Source organism: Telopea speciosissima, chromosome 3, assembly GCF_018873765.1.
Source record: "Telopea speciosissima isolate NSW1024214 ecotype Mountain lineage chromosome 3, Tspe_v1, whole genome shotgun sequence".
NCBI classification, from domain to species: Eukaryota; Viridiplantae; Streptophyta; class Magnoliopsida; order Proteales; family Proteaceae; genus Telopea; species Telopea speciosissima.
This window is the reverse complement of record NC_057918.1, coordinates 59,975,645-59,990,281: the sequence shown is the minus strand read 5'-3', so window position 1 is coordinate 59,990,281 and position 14,637 is coordinate 59,975,645.

Genomic DNA, 14,637 nt, shown 5'->3' with positions numbered 1-14,637 from the left:
CGATGTGGGACTAAAACCCACAACTATTATTTGAAAAATTCCAACAATTTTTTAAAATAATTGAGTCTCAGTCAATAACCTCTCTGTACCTTTAAATCATACTTACATAAAGGTGTCTTTCGACTTGAACCTTAATGTTGTCAGAATACATAAGTACTTGTCAAAATCGAAGTAGCCGTAGCCTTGAACTTAGAATTTTATAGCGACAAATCTAATATACTAGACATATGACTTACTTAAACATAGTTTCAATAGTACCCGCATATTTATGGTCTTGTGCTTTCATCTTAGGTTTTCATAAGTACCTTAGAGATAAGCTTTAAATCTCGCAGAAGCGGCCCCACTTCCTACACTTATATAGGTGAATCTAATAAAATGCAATTGTATGACTTGCATTTCCTATAAGGTATAGACTCATTAAAGGATTGATCCTACCCTCTGTCAGTTTTTTCATATAAACATACACTACCTTGAGATGTCAAGAGATCTTATCTCTACTAGTTTAGTGCATAACTAGTTATTACTACAAGTGTTTTTTCATTGAACTAATTGACTAGATGTTGGTCTAGTGTCTAGTTGGTTTCCACTTGCAGGTTACCTCTCATTTAAAAGCTTTAAACCCATCTCCCTGGAGGTCTTCCATACCACTTCCCTACCTAGGCATTTTGTAAAGGGATCAGCCAAGTTTTCCTTTGACTTTACATAACTAATAGTCACAACTCCTTTGATGAGTTGTTCTCTTACGTAGCTATGTTTTAAACTGATATACCTTGACTTTTCATTGTAAACTTTATTATAAGCCCTTGATAATGTTACTTCATTATCACAAGATATTGATATAGCAGGTATTGGCTTAGGCCACAGAGGAATCTCTGTTAATAGGTCCCTAAGCCATTCTGCTTCCTTTACTGCCATTGCTAAAGTAATAAATTCAGACTCCATAGTCGAGTGCGAAACCACAGTCTATTTCTGTAGGTGCAGCGGACGGAGGGTCGCTGAGCGTGCACTCGGGGGGAAAGAAAGAAAATGGAAAATAGGAGTCGCCACCTAGATTTAGGGTCTAGGACCCATGAATGGTGCCCCTCCTTCGCAGGAGAGGCGCTAAATTAACTCCAATGACTCAATGGATGGTCTGCCCCAGATCTCTGGGTAAGTATCAAGTTACGGGCTGGGAAAGTGTTAGGCACCCAGCAATCGCACGGCCGATGACCGGTCTTCCTAGACCAAACTCTGTTGTGTACTATTGTGTTATACATATTATGCACCTAATTAAACTAATTTTTTTTGAAGATTTTTTTATTAACTTATGAACCTAATTAGGCTAATTAAGATTAATGTTTTAATCCTAATTACTACTCCTAAGTTTGGTGATTATGTACATTATGCATCCTAATTAAGCTAATTAATGGATTTTACCTAAATTAGAAAGCCTAACTCTATGGTCAAAAACATGGTTGACTGTAAAAAAGAAAACCAAGTTCAATTATATCATGGAGAAGGACAATTATATTGATAAGCAAAACAGCTTATAGGCCAAAATAGCCAAAATTAGGAAAATGCCACTAAAGGGCCAAAATATGTACAAAGGCATGAAATCATATTTAAACGCTGTAAATAAGCAAAACATGATTAAATAACATTAACATCATGCATTTGGATCATCAAGAGCACATGAAATGGCAAGGAAATGTGGGGTGAATTACCAAAATGCCCTTGTTATGGCAAACATGTAGAAAATGCTGACTTATGCTTAAAACATGTTTGTTAAATGTTAAAACATGCGGCAAAAGTAACAGGAGCCTTTCTGGGGTCCTAAGCAACGTTTGGTCACAAAATGATCAAAATGCCCCTAAGGGCAAAATGGCAAAAGTGTCAAAAGACACTTAGAATCATTGTAGGCATCGAAAGTGATGTTAAACATCCTAAAATGACTGAACACACCAAATGATATTTCCAGAATGATAGCCTAGGCCCACGTTTGGTAAATTACCAAAATGCCCCTAGAGGGCGCAAATGACATTGTATGCATATCTATCAAGCATGATGGTCACGTATGCATATGAAAACATCCTAAACCATTCTAAAACAGCATGTCATGAATAAAAACATTTTTTCCTATTTTTCCAGAATTTTTCATTATAATTAGAAAAAATAACATTTATACCCCTAAATGAGGTGGGAAATGTATAAAAACTATCAAACATGCATGTCAGTGGACAATGATTCCATAAAATCAAGCATGATGAAATATGCATTCCATAATTTTTTTGTGAATTTTAATGCATTTATATTATTTTTAATATTTTTTGAAATGCTAAAAAAGAAGGGAAAACAAAGAAAAACACAAAATCCCCATCACAGATCCGAATTGGATCAAACCAGAGCCCATTCCCACTAATCAAAACATGATCTTTAACATGGTTATAACACTTTTGTCCAAATACCCACCCACATATTCAGATTTTACATAATCCAAAATCCTTTACAGGGGCAAAAATGTCACAAAAAAAATGATTTGGAGCTTGAGAACATTAATGAATGTCAAAGATAGTGACAAGCATCATCCCTGAAAATTTCATATTTTTATCACTTTTGAATTATTTTTAACATTTTTATAACTGAAAAACAACCTTTGTTGTAAAGAAAATCAAAACAAATACTTAGAAATAAGTAATAAATATGGAAAAATACCCTTGAAGCGTGGAAGTGCCTGGGCTCAGCTTGACTAACCTTTTTTTTACCGTAAGTATCGTCGAAAACCTCCAAAAGTCGCTCTATGTGTGGTTGCTCCGAATGGCAAGAGTGGTGAAGAAGGGGTATTTACGGAATTTTATATCAGTAATGGAGCATAACCTATGGATAAGAAAACCATGGATGGAAAGAGGGGATCAAGGACTACGTGAAGGTAATTTTTCACTAATTTTCCTCTGTCTCTCACCTCTCTAAAACACCTCCTATTTATAGGAAAAAAGTGTTCGAGGAAAGGTCTCAAAGACCCCTGCTGCATTAATGGCTAGGATAAGGAGTGATGGGCTGGCTTGCGTGTGGCCAGGCTTGCTGTGCAGCCTGGGCTTGCGTGTGCCTAGGCCTGCTGGGCAGGTGGGCATGGGTAATGGGCCTTGTGTGGCTCAGCCTAAATGGTGGGGCTTTGTCCCCTGCCGACAGTTCAGGTGGGTCGGGTCAGGCCGGGTTGATCCGGTCGGATCAATCCGGTCTGACTCGGGTCGGTCAACTTTTTATTTTATTTTTCTTTCTTAAAGATTCCATTTTAAAGGCCCACATTCAAATATTGATATCTTCCAATCCGTGTGGCCAATTTTGACGCGCCACATATTGCCGCGAAGGTCTCAACCCATACTTTTCATCTATGTGAAAGATATGGTCGGATTTTGCTTACAAATGGCACGGATATCAAGGAAAGCACATAAATGGTGTTTCACACCGATCAAGGTCCAAATGATACCAAAATTACATGAAATTTTATGTGTAAGCCCAATATGACCAAATAAAGTTATCCAAATGATTTCAAGTCACATCGGGTGACTCGGGTACCAAGAACCATACCAAGGGCAAAACGGTCATTTTCACAAAAGTTACCCGATTGGGCCGAAACTTTACATGAAAACTTAATATGACCAAATGAGGTCATCCAAAGTATTTTGGGCTAAATCGGGTGGTCCAGATGCCGAGAACCATGCCAGGGGCAAAACGGTCATTTTCATGAAAGGTGTTGGATTTGGGTGAAACTTCAAATGTGAACTTAAAATGATTAAATACGGCTATGTTAGGGGTTTAAGCTCTATTTGGGACAGTTGGTTACAAAAAGTGGGATAGAGGTAATTTGGTAATTCTTGTCATTCAGTCACCACACGAGTTACGAACTTTACCATCATTGCCAAGACACATTTCCAAGGTGTCAAAATGTAGTGTCTACATAATGCCCCCATTTGACTGAGGGCACGCAGTGGACGAAAGTCAAATGAATGACTCCGCATTTTGTCACAGGGGAGCGAAAATACGACCTACACCTTTCTCAAGGATGCAAGCGTTAAAATGAAAATCCGGAAAACGAAAGCCCCCTCGGCAAACAAATTGCAAGAATTTCAAAAAGAGAAAAAGAAGCAAAGTAAATCGGGAAAGAAGTCGTTAAAGATCAGCAATATGAGATACCCAATAACCCAAATAGGCGGTTACCCGATTGAAAACCCGATAAATCCCTTAACTATTCTAAACATCCGACAAATCTTGCTTAATTTAAAGGAAGGAGGTCAGATACTTACCTGAATTTCCAAAAGAATAATGCCTGGTGAAGTGGAATCTTACAGCTCTTACGCCAATAAAAATGAGTACGAAAGTTCCAAACTGTGATCAACTGCACCATTTGACCCTTGCGGGCTAAAAACTTTGTTATCCTGGGACTAAATACCCAGAGGGTTAAATACCTCGTTGTTTTGGGACTAAATACCCAGAGGGTTAACTGCCTCGTCGTTCTGGGACTAAATACCCTGAGGGTTTAATACCTCGTTATGAAAGTTCAAGGTAAAATGCTACTTTTATTTTTTATTTTTATTTTGCAACCACATGGCTTTAAACCAAAGGATCTATGGGTAGTCGTATGACTTTGAACCAAATGATCCGGGGGTAGCCGCGTGATGTTGAACCAAAGGATCTAGGGGTGAAAATAGTCCATATTGGCAGCAGTGTACAACTTTGAACCTGAGGATTTCTCAATAGAGGTGCAAATAGTCCATGTTGGCAGCGGTGTACAGCTTTGAACCTGAGGATTTCTCAGCGAGGTGCGGATAGTCCATGTTGGCAACAGTGTACAGCTTTGAACCTGAGGATTTCTCAACAGATGTGTGGATAGTCCATGTTGGCAGCGGTGTATAGCTTTGAACCTGAGGATTTCTCAACAGAGGTGCGGATAGTCCATGTTGGCAGCGGTGTATAGCTTTGAACCTGAGGATTTTCAATAAATGTGTGGATTATCCATCTTGACAGCGGTGTACAACTTTGAACCTGAGGATTTCTCAACAAATGTGTGGATTATCCATCTTGACGGCGGTGTACAGCTTTGAACCTGAGGATTTCTCAACAGATGTGTGGATTATCCATCTTGGCAGCAATGTACAGCTTTGAACCTGATGGAAGTGGAATCTTACAGTTCCTTCGCCTTGTTAATTAACAACTGGCGGATGAAGCCTCCAAACCACGATCACCTGTACTATTAGAACTTGGCCTAACGCGGCCTACAAATCATGTGGAAGATGAAAATTGGGCAGGAATCGAGGAACTCTAATCACTTGCCTTCTCCTTCCATCTAAGGAAGAGGACCACGACGCTCCAATGGGTCGAGTCTATAAGGCTGCCACTCTAACGGGTCACCTATTGGTTGATACACTACTGGCACCTATTGGTTGACACTCTACTGGGTCATGAAAACAAATTGACACTCTATCGGGTCAATATAGGGTTGACCCCCTAACGGGTTAGGAAAGCAGATTGACTCTCTACCGGGTCAAGAGATGGATTGACGCACTATCGGGTCAAGAGATGGATCGACGCACTACCAGGTCAAGAGATGGGTTGATGCACTACCGGGTCCAGACATGGGTTGACGCACTACTGGGTCAAAAGATGGGTTGACGCACTACCGGGTCAAGAGATGTGTGACACTCTACTCGGTCACGAATGAATTGACGCTCTACCGGGTCAAGACATGGGTTGACGCACTACTGCGTCAAGAGATGGATTGACACTCTATTGAGTCAAGATACAGGTGTAAACATAATTCACATGCAAATTGGACTCTTTAAACATCATGCCAAGTTAAACTAAATTGGGAATAAGTACAAATGCAAGCATGAAATATATAAATGCAATCAACATGCACAACTATTAAATTAAACATGGAATAAACACAAATGCAATCAACATGTAGGCATGAAATAGATGCAGATTAGGGTAAATGACCACAATTAATAGTTAATTTACAGACACGGTCTAACAGCATGTTCATGTAAGAGAGCGTAATCCGTTACCAGGGAACGAGGATTGGAGAAACAAGAAGGAAACCCATCAATGAGTATTACCCCAGATCAAACTGCCTCCGACCCACTCAACATAAATTCAGGAAAATTCCAACTCCCCAATTTTGCCATGAAATATGCCAATTTTTTCATCAATTCCTCTATGGGGTGTAAAAACATGATTTTATTTGGAGTCCCTTGATTTAGATTGAACCAACAATTGAAGTAGGGAGACATGTGTGAGTCATCCGCATTACTCTACCATAACCATTTGTCCAAAACATGCAGTACTTGGTTCTCTAGCTGTCACCAATGGCAATCTCATCTGATGTCTTCTACTACAAGGGCTACCAGTTGCCCCGGTCAATTCCCCACCACAACCTGCAATGATTTTTTTTTTTTTTTTTGAATACTCTCCTTCTGCTACAGATGGTATTCAAGGGTGATCTGTTCAAGTTGTTATCATCAAAAGACAACACGTCATGTCTGGACCCACTCAAGCCTAAAATAACTACATGATATACTTTTGTAAGACACTGCAAAGAGGTCTGATGGGTCTACCATGGATGAAGAGACTAACAGGAATGGTGAGCTCGTGAGAGAAATCACACAATTAGAAAGAAATCAGTGGTTTGAAGGAAAAAAGGATGGTGCGATTGCAAGAGTGAACCCGTCGACTCTAGAGGTGGATAAAACTCTTTAGGAATTTCGCTAATGAAGTGAGTGGTGGAAAGAGCTCAATTGAGATTGTGAGAGGATTAGATGATGAAAATAGCGACAAATTTGTCGTTCCCTTAAAACATGAGAGTTGGTAAGAAAATTCTTATGAAGCCCTAAAATGAGGGGTAATGAAGGTTAGTATAATCGAGCTTGAAAGCTGCCTACGTATCCCAAGTCGGGAATCAGGTCGGACGTAGTTCATGCCTGATGATGTGTTGGTGTCAAAGCCTTGATAATTAAGTTCCATCATAGCCGGGTGAGCTCGAAGCTGTCAAAGAAAACTTCACCGTATCTAGCCTAGGAGGGCTTAACAAGTTGTAATGGAGCTTCGGACTTGGTTGCAAAGGATGGTAAAGGCTCAAATATGCCCCTAGGGTCTAACCAGAACTTGATAATTTTGACTCCAACAAGTTAACTGAAAACTTTGCATTTCTAGCCCCAAAGATTTAATCAAAAAGTTTCTAACCCTGTGATTTGCTAAATAGATTGACAATTTTGCCTTAAAGGCTTAATTGAGAAGATTGGAAACTTTTGCCCCATGGTTACTTGCAAGATCTTTCCCAACATCACTTGAACCGATGCATCTCATTGATCTTTGATTCTATCTTCTTTTTTTCTTTTTTTCCTTTTTTACATTTTTTTTTTTGAGATTGCACCGACTTGGGTTTTGAAAATCTTTTCTTTTCTCATTCCTGGGGGCCTTATTGCCTTTGTGGCATTAGGTTTCAACACAGAGATTTCTCCTGATCAGACCCTAGAAGATATGGGGACATGCTACAAGTAGGAGGGTATTTGGATAATGGGTTGTAAGTAAGCTGAGATGAGCTTTCAAAAAAAATGCCAAGGCACAACAGGGGAACTAGCTGATTCAAATGTTTCTGGATTCTTTGGGAAAGCAAGCGGCCGAAGATGGCCTTCCTTAATAGGTTCAATGCGGTGAAATCCCTTCTAAGCTCCACTCTCGTTGGAAGGGGATCAGATGTATGGAAAGCTCAAGATCTATTATTTTCAATACTTTGACACCCAAAATGGACAATGAATGGTTGATGAGTTTTTTTTTTTTTTTTTTTTTTAGGAAAGCTAGGCAACGGGCCGTTGCAAGATTCATCATCAAAAGATAGGGAAAATGGAAAAATAAATAATATACTCAAAAGAAGCTATTTTATTGAAAGCTAAAACGGTAACATCAGACACACTCACTAGGACTGACACGACACCAAGAAGGAAAGATAACATTTTTCACATGAGAAAAATAGAGAAAAAAGAAAGAACAACAACATGACTGCCTACAACACTAACGGACTTCGACCCAGACATGACCAAAACTGAATCCAACTCCATAGGATGAACAGAATCATCTAGGAAACTTCAATCCGAAAATGCTCCCACAGTAGGTTGGATCAACAGATGTGTGGTGGGAAACTGTTTCCTCCATCTCTAGCAACTTCTGTGTCAAAAAGCTAATGTTGTCCAAAACCTTCAAACGCCCTTGTTGGGCCTGACATTGCTGCTTAAGAGAACTACTTATCCTGCTTTGGATGGAGTTCAAACTTCTTCGCATCCAACAAGTCTTGCACTGCATGTCGGAGATTGGTACAATTGTCGGTTGCATGACCCTTCTGATCGTGGTAATGGCAGAATAAGTCTGGGTCACACCACTTTGGTTTTGGATCCGAAAGAGGTATGGGTTCCACCTTCTCAATCAAATCGGCTTCGAGCAAACCGCTAAAGAGTGTCCCCAAGGGCATTCCCAGATTCGTAAATTGCCTTCTAGGATGACGGGGAGGACGAGTAATGTTTTGCCCCATTGTGGGTGGTGATGGCCTTAGGGATGAGGCTAGAAACGGGGGAGCAACACCTGCCATTGTATTAACTCCTGGAATTCCTGGCTGAGGGGGTCTCGAGCTATTGCTAGCTTTTGGCGAACCTATTTGATATCTGCTACCTTGTGAGAGATTCTCATCATGGATTACATCTTCAACCTGCTGGCCAGCAACAATCAAGCTATCAAAAGTGGTGATGCCTTGTTCAAATATGTATGTGCGGTATGGATGCCGCAACTCCTTCATAAGCATACCGACCTGCTCTCGCTCACTGGGTCGGTCCCACATCTGACCCATCTTGTCACGAAATCTTTTTAGGTAGCTAGTGAACCCTTCATCAGAAAGTTGCCTTGTTGTCTCTAACTCTCGTCGGGTTAGTTCCACCTCGGTATTGTAGGAATACTGGTGGGAAAATGCCTTCATCATATCTTCCCAAGTATGGATTGAAGATGGATCTAGAGCCATTAACCAACGATGAGCAGCATCGGTCAATGAAAACTGAAAAGCTTGCCCCAACTGTTCATCTGTAAAACCTCGGGACTTCATCTAACCAATAAAAGACCTCAAGCGGGTACGAGGATCTCCTCTATCATCAAATTTATCAGATTTCCACTTGAACTTATCTGGGAGTATAGCATGGGGGGAAAACATAATCCCTCAGTGTCAATGATTTGATCCTCAACTCCTTTCAGATTTTGGATTGTGCGCTCTAGCCGATAAAACTTATCTTCCCATGTCTTATCTTGTTGACTCTGATGTGTTTGTCGAGCAGGAGTAGAATCGATCACAACTTGGTCCTCATCACCAATTCCCAAGGTTGGAGGAGCAGGCCAATGCAGGGAGAATCTAGGAGGATAAAGAGGGTCTGATTGTACAGGAACATCTGGTGTACGCTCAAGATTCCCTTGTGTCCTCATAGTTGTCATCATGTTGACCATCATCTGTTTCAATTTGATCATTAATCTGTTCTCCATCGTCTCCCATCCGGATGAGGGATCACCATGCTCACTCATTTTGCTTGAACTGGTGGAACTTTCTGAACTCTCTGATGCGATACTTGACAGAGGCAAAGAAGGAACTTTGACAAGTCTACCGGTAATGGAATCCCTAACTCAGGGCTCTCTTTCACGAGAAATGGTACCTCGAATGAGTGGGAAAGGTTGAAAGAGTGGAATTTCAGTGAGACCCTCCCCCTAGATTTGAAATAGTGTCTTGAAAAAAGACGAAGTGATAAGATGGTAACAGATAGACTCTCCTTTCTGAACATGACTATAGACAGTAAGCATGCACAACGAGATTTGAACACACAAAAGTTAGTCCAAAAGAGAGTGCGACCAACTCAAAGGCATATTGGAGAAAAGTGCACTCAAATTGGGTGAACTCTCTCATGATAAATCAATCAAGATGGTCTAAACAAGAATTTCCATGCAGGCAATACTACCTTGAGACAATCACCCAAAACTTGGTGGTGGATAAATTCAGATCTTCCCCTAACACCGGGATAGCAAATGTGGAACCTTTACCAGGTTGAGATCTACGCCACATTGGATTGATTATCGACGAGTAGGCATCACCCTACAGTTCCAATCTTGTGTTGTGGACGTAAAAACCAACACTGATGTAGTTATAAACACTTGCGCCCTAATGTTAAAGTCAAATCCTTATTCATCCGTCGATAGACGGGAGACTGAAACTAGTAGGATTGGCTATGAAGGAATTCCGGAATGGACCGCAGACAAAGTAAAGTCAGTTGTAGCGCTCCTATGCATTGGGTCTATGTTCAGTACATAATGCATGCATAGGGTAGGGTTATAGGACAAAAAAGGTCACCCTTGACAGAACCGATATACCTATCGCTCGTATGTATGGAGCGAGTCAAGGGTACGTGGTTCCTTTGATATACCAGAGGTACGATATCAAGGGGTATGGCTTCGCCGCGGATTACCCATGACTACACATGGGTTCCAACGACTAACCACGGGGTTGAGTGATTCCATGCAGTGAGTGTGTGCACAAATGTGATGCAGGAAGTGGCTATCATCTGATCTCAGAGTACTTAGTATGATGTGCCCCACCTCCCCGGGGGTAGAGGCACAACAGGGAATACCCTCGTCGTTTGATTTCACTTCGAGCACGATGCATGATGCAGTTAGTATAATCATAATATATACAAACAATTATGTATAACACAATAAGTATACAACAAAGAGTGGTCAATCAGAAGTTTGAGAGTCCCCAGTGGAGTCGCCACTGTAGGTGTGGCGGACGGAGGGTCGCTGAGCATGTACCCGAGGGGAAAGAAAGAAAATGGAAAATGGGAGTCGCCACCTAGATTTAGGGCCTAGGACCCATGAATGGTGCCCCTCCTTCGCAGGAGAGGCGCTAAATTAACTCCAATGACTCAATGGATGGTCTGCCCCAAATCTCTGGGTAAGTATCAACTTACGGGCTAGGAAGGTGTTAGGCACCCAGCAACCGCACGGCCGATGACCGGTCTTCCTAGACCAAACTTTGTTGTGTTATACATATTATGCACCTAATTAAACTAATTTTTTTTGAAGATTTTTTTATTAACTTAATTGAAATTTATGAACCTAATTAGGCTAATTAAGATTAATGTTTTAATCCTAATTACTACTCCTAAGTTTGGTGATTATGTACATTATGCATCCTAATTAAGCTAATTAATGGATTTTACCTAAATTAGAAAGACTAACTCTATGGTCAAAAACATGGTTGACTGTAAAAAAGAAAACCAAGTTTAATTATATCATGGAGAAGGACAATTATATTGATAAACAAAACAGCTTATAGGCCAAAATAGCCAAAATTACGAAAATGCCACTAAAGGGCCAAAATATGTACAAAGGCATGAAATCATATTTAAATGTTGTAAATAAGCAAAACATGATTAAATAACATTAACATCATGCATTTGGATCATCAAGAGCAAATGAAATGGCAAGGAAATGTGGGGTGGTAAAAATTACCAAAATGCCCCTGTTATGGCAAACATGTAGAAAATGCATGATAATTCATGAAAATGCTGACTTATGCTTAAAACATGTTTATTAAATGTTAAAACATGCGGCAAAAGTAACAGGAGCCTTTCCGGGGTCCTAAGCAAGGTTTGGTCACAAAATGACCAAAATGCCCCTAAGGGCAAAATGGCAAAAGTGTCAAAAGACACTTAGAATCATTGTAGGCATCGAAAGTGATGTTAAACATCCTAAAATGACTGAACACACCAAATGATATTTCCAGAATGATAGCCTAGGCCCACGTTTGGTAAATTACCAAAATGCCCCTAAAGGGCGCAAATGACTTTGTATGCATATCTATCAAGCATGATGGTCACGTATGCATATGAAAACATCCTAAACCATTCTAAAGCAGCATGTCATGCATAAAAACATTTTTTCCTATTTTTCCAGAATTTTTCATTATAATTAGAAAAATGACATTTATACCCCTAAATGAGGTGGGAAATGTATAAAAACTATCAAACATGCATGTCAGTGGATAATGATTCCATAAAATCAAGCATGATGAAATATGCATTCCATAATTTTTTTGTGAATTTTTATGTATTTATATTATTTTTAATATTTTTTGAAATGGTAAAAAAGAAGGAAAAACAAAGAAAAATACAAAATCCCCATCACAATTCCGAATTGGATCAAACCAGAGCCCATTCCCACTAATCAAAACATGATCTTTAACATGGTCATAACACTTTTGTCCAAATACCCACCCACATGTTCAGATTTTACATAATCCGAAATCCTTTACAGGGGCAAAAATATCACAAAAAAAAATGATTTGGAGCTTGAGAAAATTAATGAATGTCAAACATAGTGACAAGCATCATCCCTGAAAATTTCATATTTTTATCACTCTTGAATTATTTTTAACATTTTCATAACTGAAAAACAACCTTTGTTGTAAAGAAAATCAAAACAAATACTTAGAAATAAGTAAAAAATATGGAAAAATACCCTTGAAGCGTGGAAGTGCCTGGGCTCAGCTTGACTAACCTTTTTTTTATCGTAAGTATCGCCGAAAATCTCCAAAAGCCGCTCCATGTGTGGTTGCTCCGAATGGCAAGAGTGGTGAAGAAGGGGTATTTATGGAATTGTATATCAGTAATGGAGCATAACCTATGGATAAGAAAACCATGGATGGAAAGAGGGGATCAAGGACTACGTGAAGGTAATTTTTCACTAATTTTCCTCCGTCTCTCACCTCTCTAAAACACCTCCTATTTATAGGAAAAAAGTGTTCGAGGAAAGGTCTCAAAGACCCCTGCTGCATTAATGGCTAGGATAAGGAGTGATGGGCTGGCTTGCGTGTGGCCAGGCTTGCTGTGCAGCCTGGGTTTGCGTGTGCCTAGTCCTACTGGGCAGGTGGGCATGGGTGATGGGCCTTGTGTGGCTCAGCCCAAAATGGTGGGGCTTTGTCCCCTGCCAACAGTTCAGGTGGGTCGGGTCAGGCCGGGTTGATCCGGTCGGGTCAATCCGGTCTGACTCGGGTCGGTCAACTTATTATTTTATTTTTCTCTCTTTCTTAAAGATTCCATTTTAAAGGTCCACATTCAAATATTGATATCTTCCAATCCGTGTGGCCGATTTTGACGCGCCACATATTGCCGCGAAGGTCTCAACCCGTACTTTTCATCCGTGTGACAGATATGGTCGGATTTTGCCTAAAAATGGCACGAATATTGAGGAAAGCACATAAATGGTGTTTTACACCGATCAAGGTCCAAATGATACCAAAATTACATGAAATTTTTCGTGTAAGCACAATATGACCAAATAAAGTTATCCAAATGATTTCAGGTCACATCGGGTGACTCGGGTACCAAGAACCATACCAGGGGCAAAACAGTCATTTTCACAAAAGTTACCCGATTTGGCCGAAACTTTACGTGAAAACTTAATATGACCAAATGAGATCATCCAAAGTATTTCGGATTAAATCGGGTGGTCCAGATACCGAGAACCCTGCTAGGGGTAAAACGGTCATTTTCATGAAAGGTGTTGGATTTGGGTGAAACTTCAAATGTGAACTTAAAATGGTTAAATACGGCTATGTTAGGGGTTTAAGCTCTATTTGGGACAGTTGGTTACAAAAAGTGGGGTAGGGGTAATTTGGTAATTCTTGTCATTCAGTCACCACACGAGTTACGAACTTTACCATCATTGCCAAGACATACTTCCAAGGTGTCAAAATGTGGTGTCTACAGTTTCTTGGATCCCCAAGAAATTGATCATCCACCCAAGGTAAATATCTAATCACTTGTGGACTTTGATTCATCAGATCCTGTAATCCAATTTGCATCTGTGTATCCTTCTAGTATTGTAGAAAAATCCTTATAACGTAATGTATAACTCATTGTGCCCTTTAAGTACTTAAGTACTCTAGAAAGTGCATTCCAATGAATTTATCCAGGGTTATGAGTAAACCTACTCAAAACACCAACTGCAAAAGCTATATCAGGACGAGTGCACTGCATGACATACATTAAACTACCAATGATACTAAAGTATTCCAATTGAGATATACAATTTCCTTCATTAGAAGTTAATCTAATAGAATGATCATATGGGGTAGCAACTGGTTTATAATCCTCATGATTGAATTTCTTTAATATTTTCTTTATGTAACGAGACTGTGTTATAGAAATACAATCAGAGGATCTAACAATTTTGATTCCTAAAATTACATTTGCTTCACCCATATCTTTCATATCAAAACATGAAGATAGAAAAGCCTTTGTCTCTAATACAACGCTTGAATTAATACCAAAGATTAACATATCATCAACATATAAACATATTATAACACCATGTCCATTCTTGAATTTAGAATAAACATATTTATCAGATTCATTTATTCTAAATCCATTTGCTACAACCTTTTGGTCAAATTTATCATGCCATTGCTTAGGAGCTTGTTTTAGACCATATAAAGATTTGACTAGTTTACAAACCTTACTTTCCTGGCCTTTCAAAACAAACCCTTCAGGTTGTTCCATGTAAACTTCTTCTTCTAAATCTCCA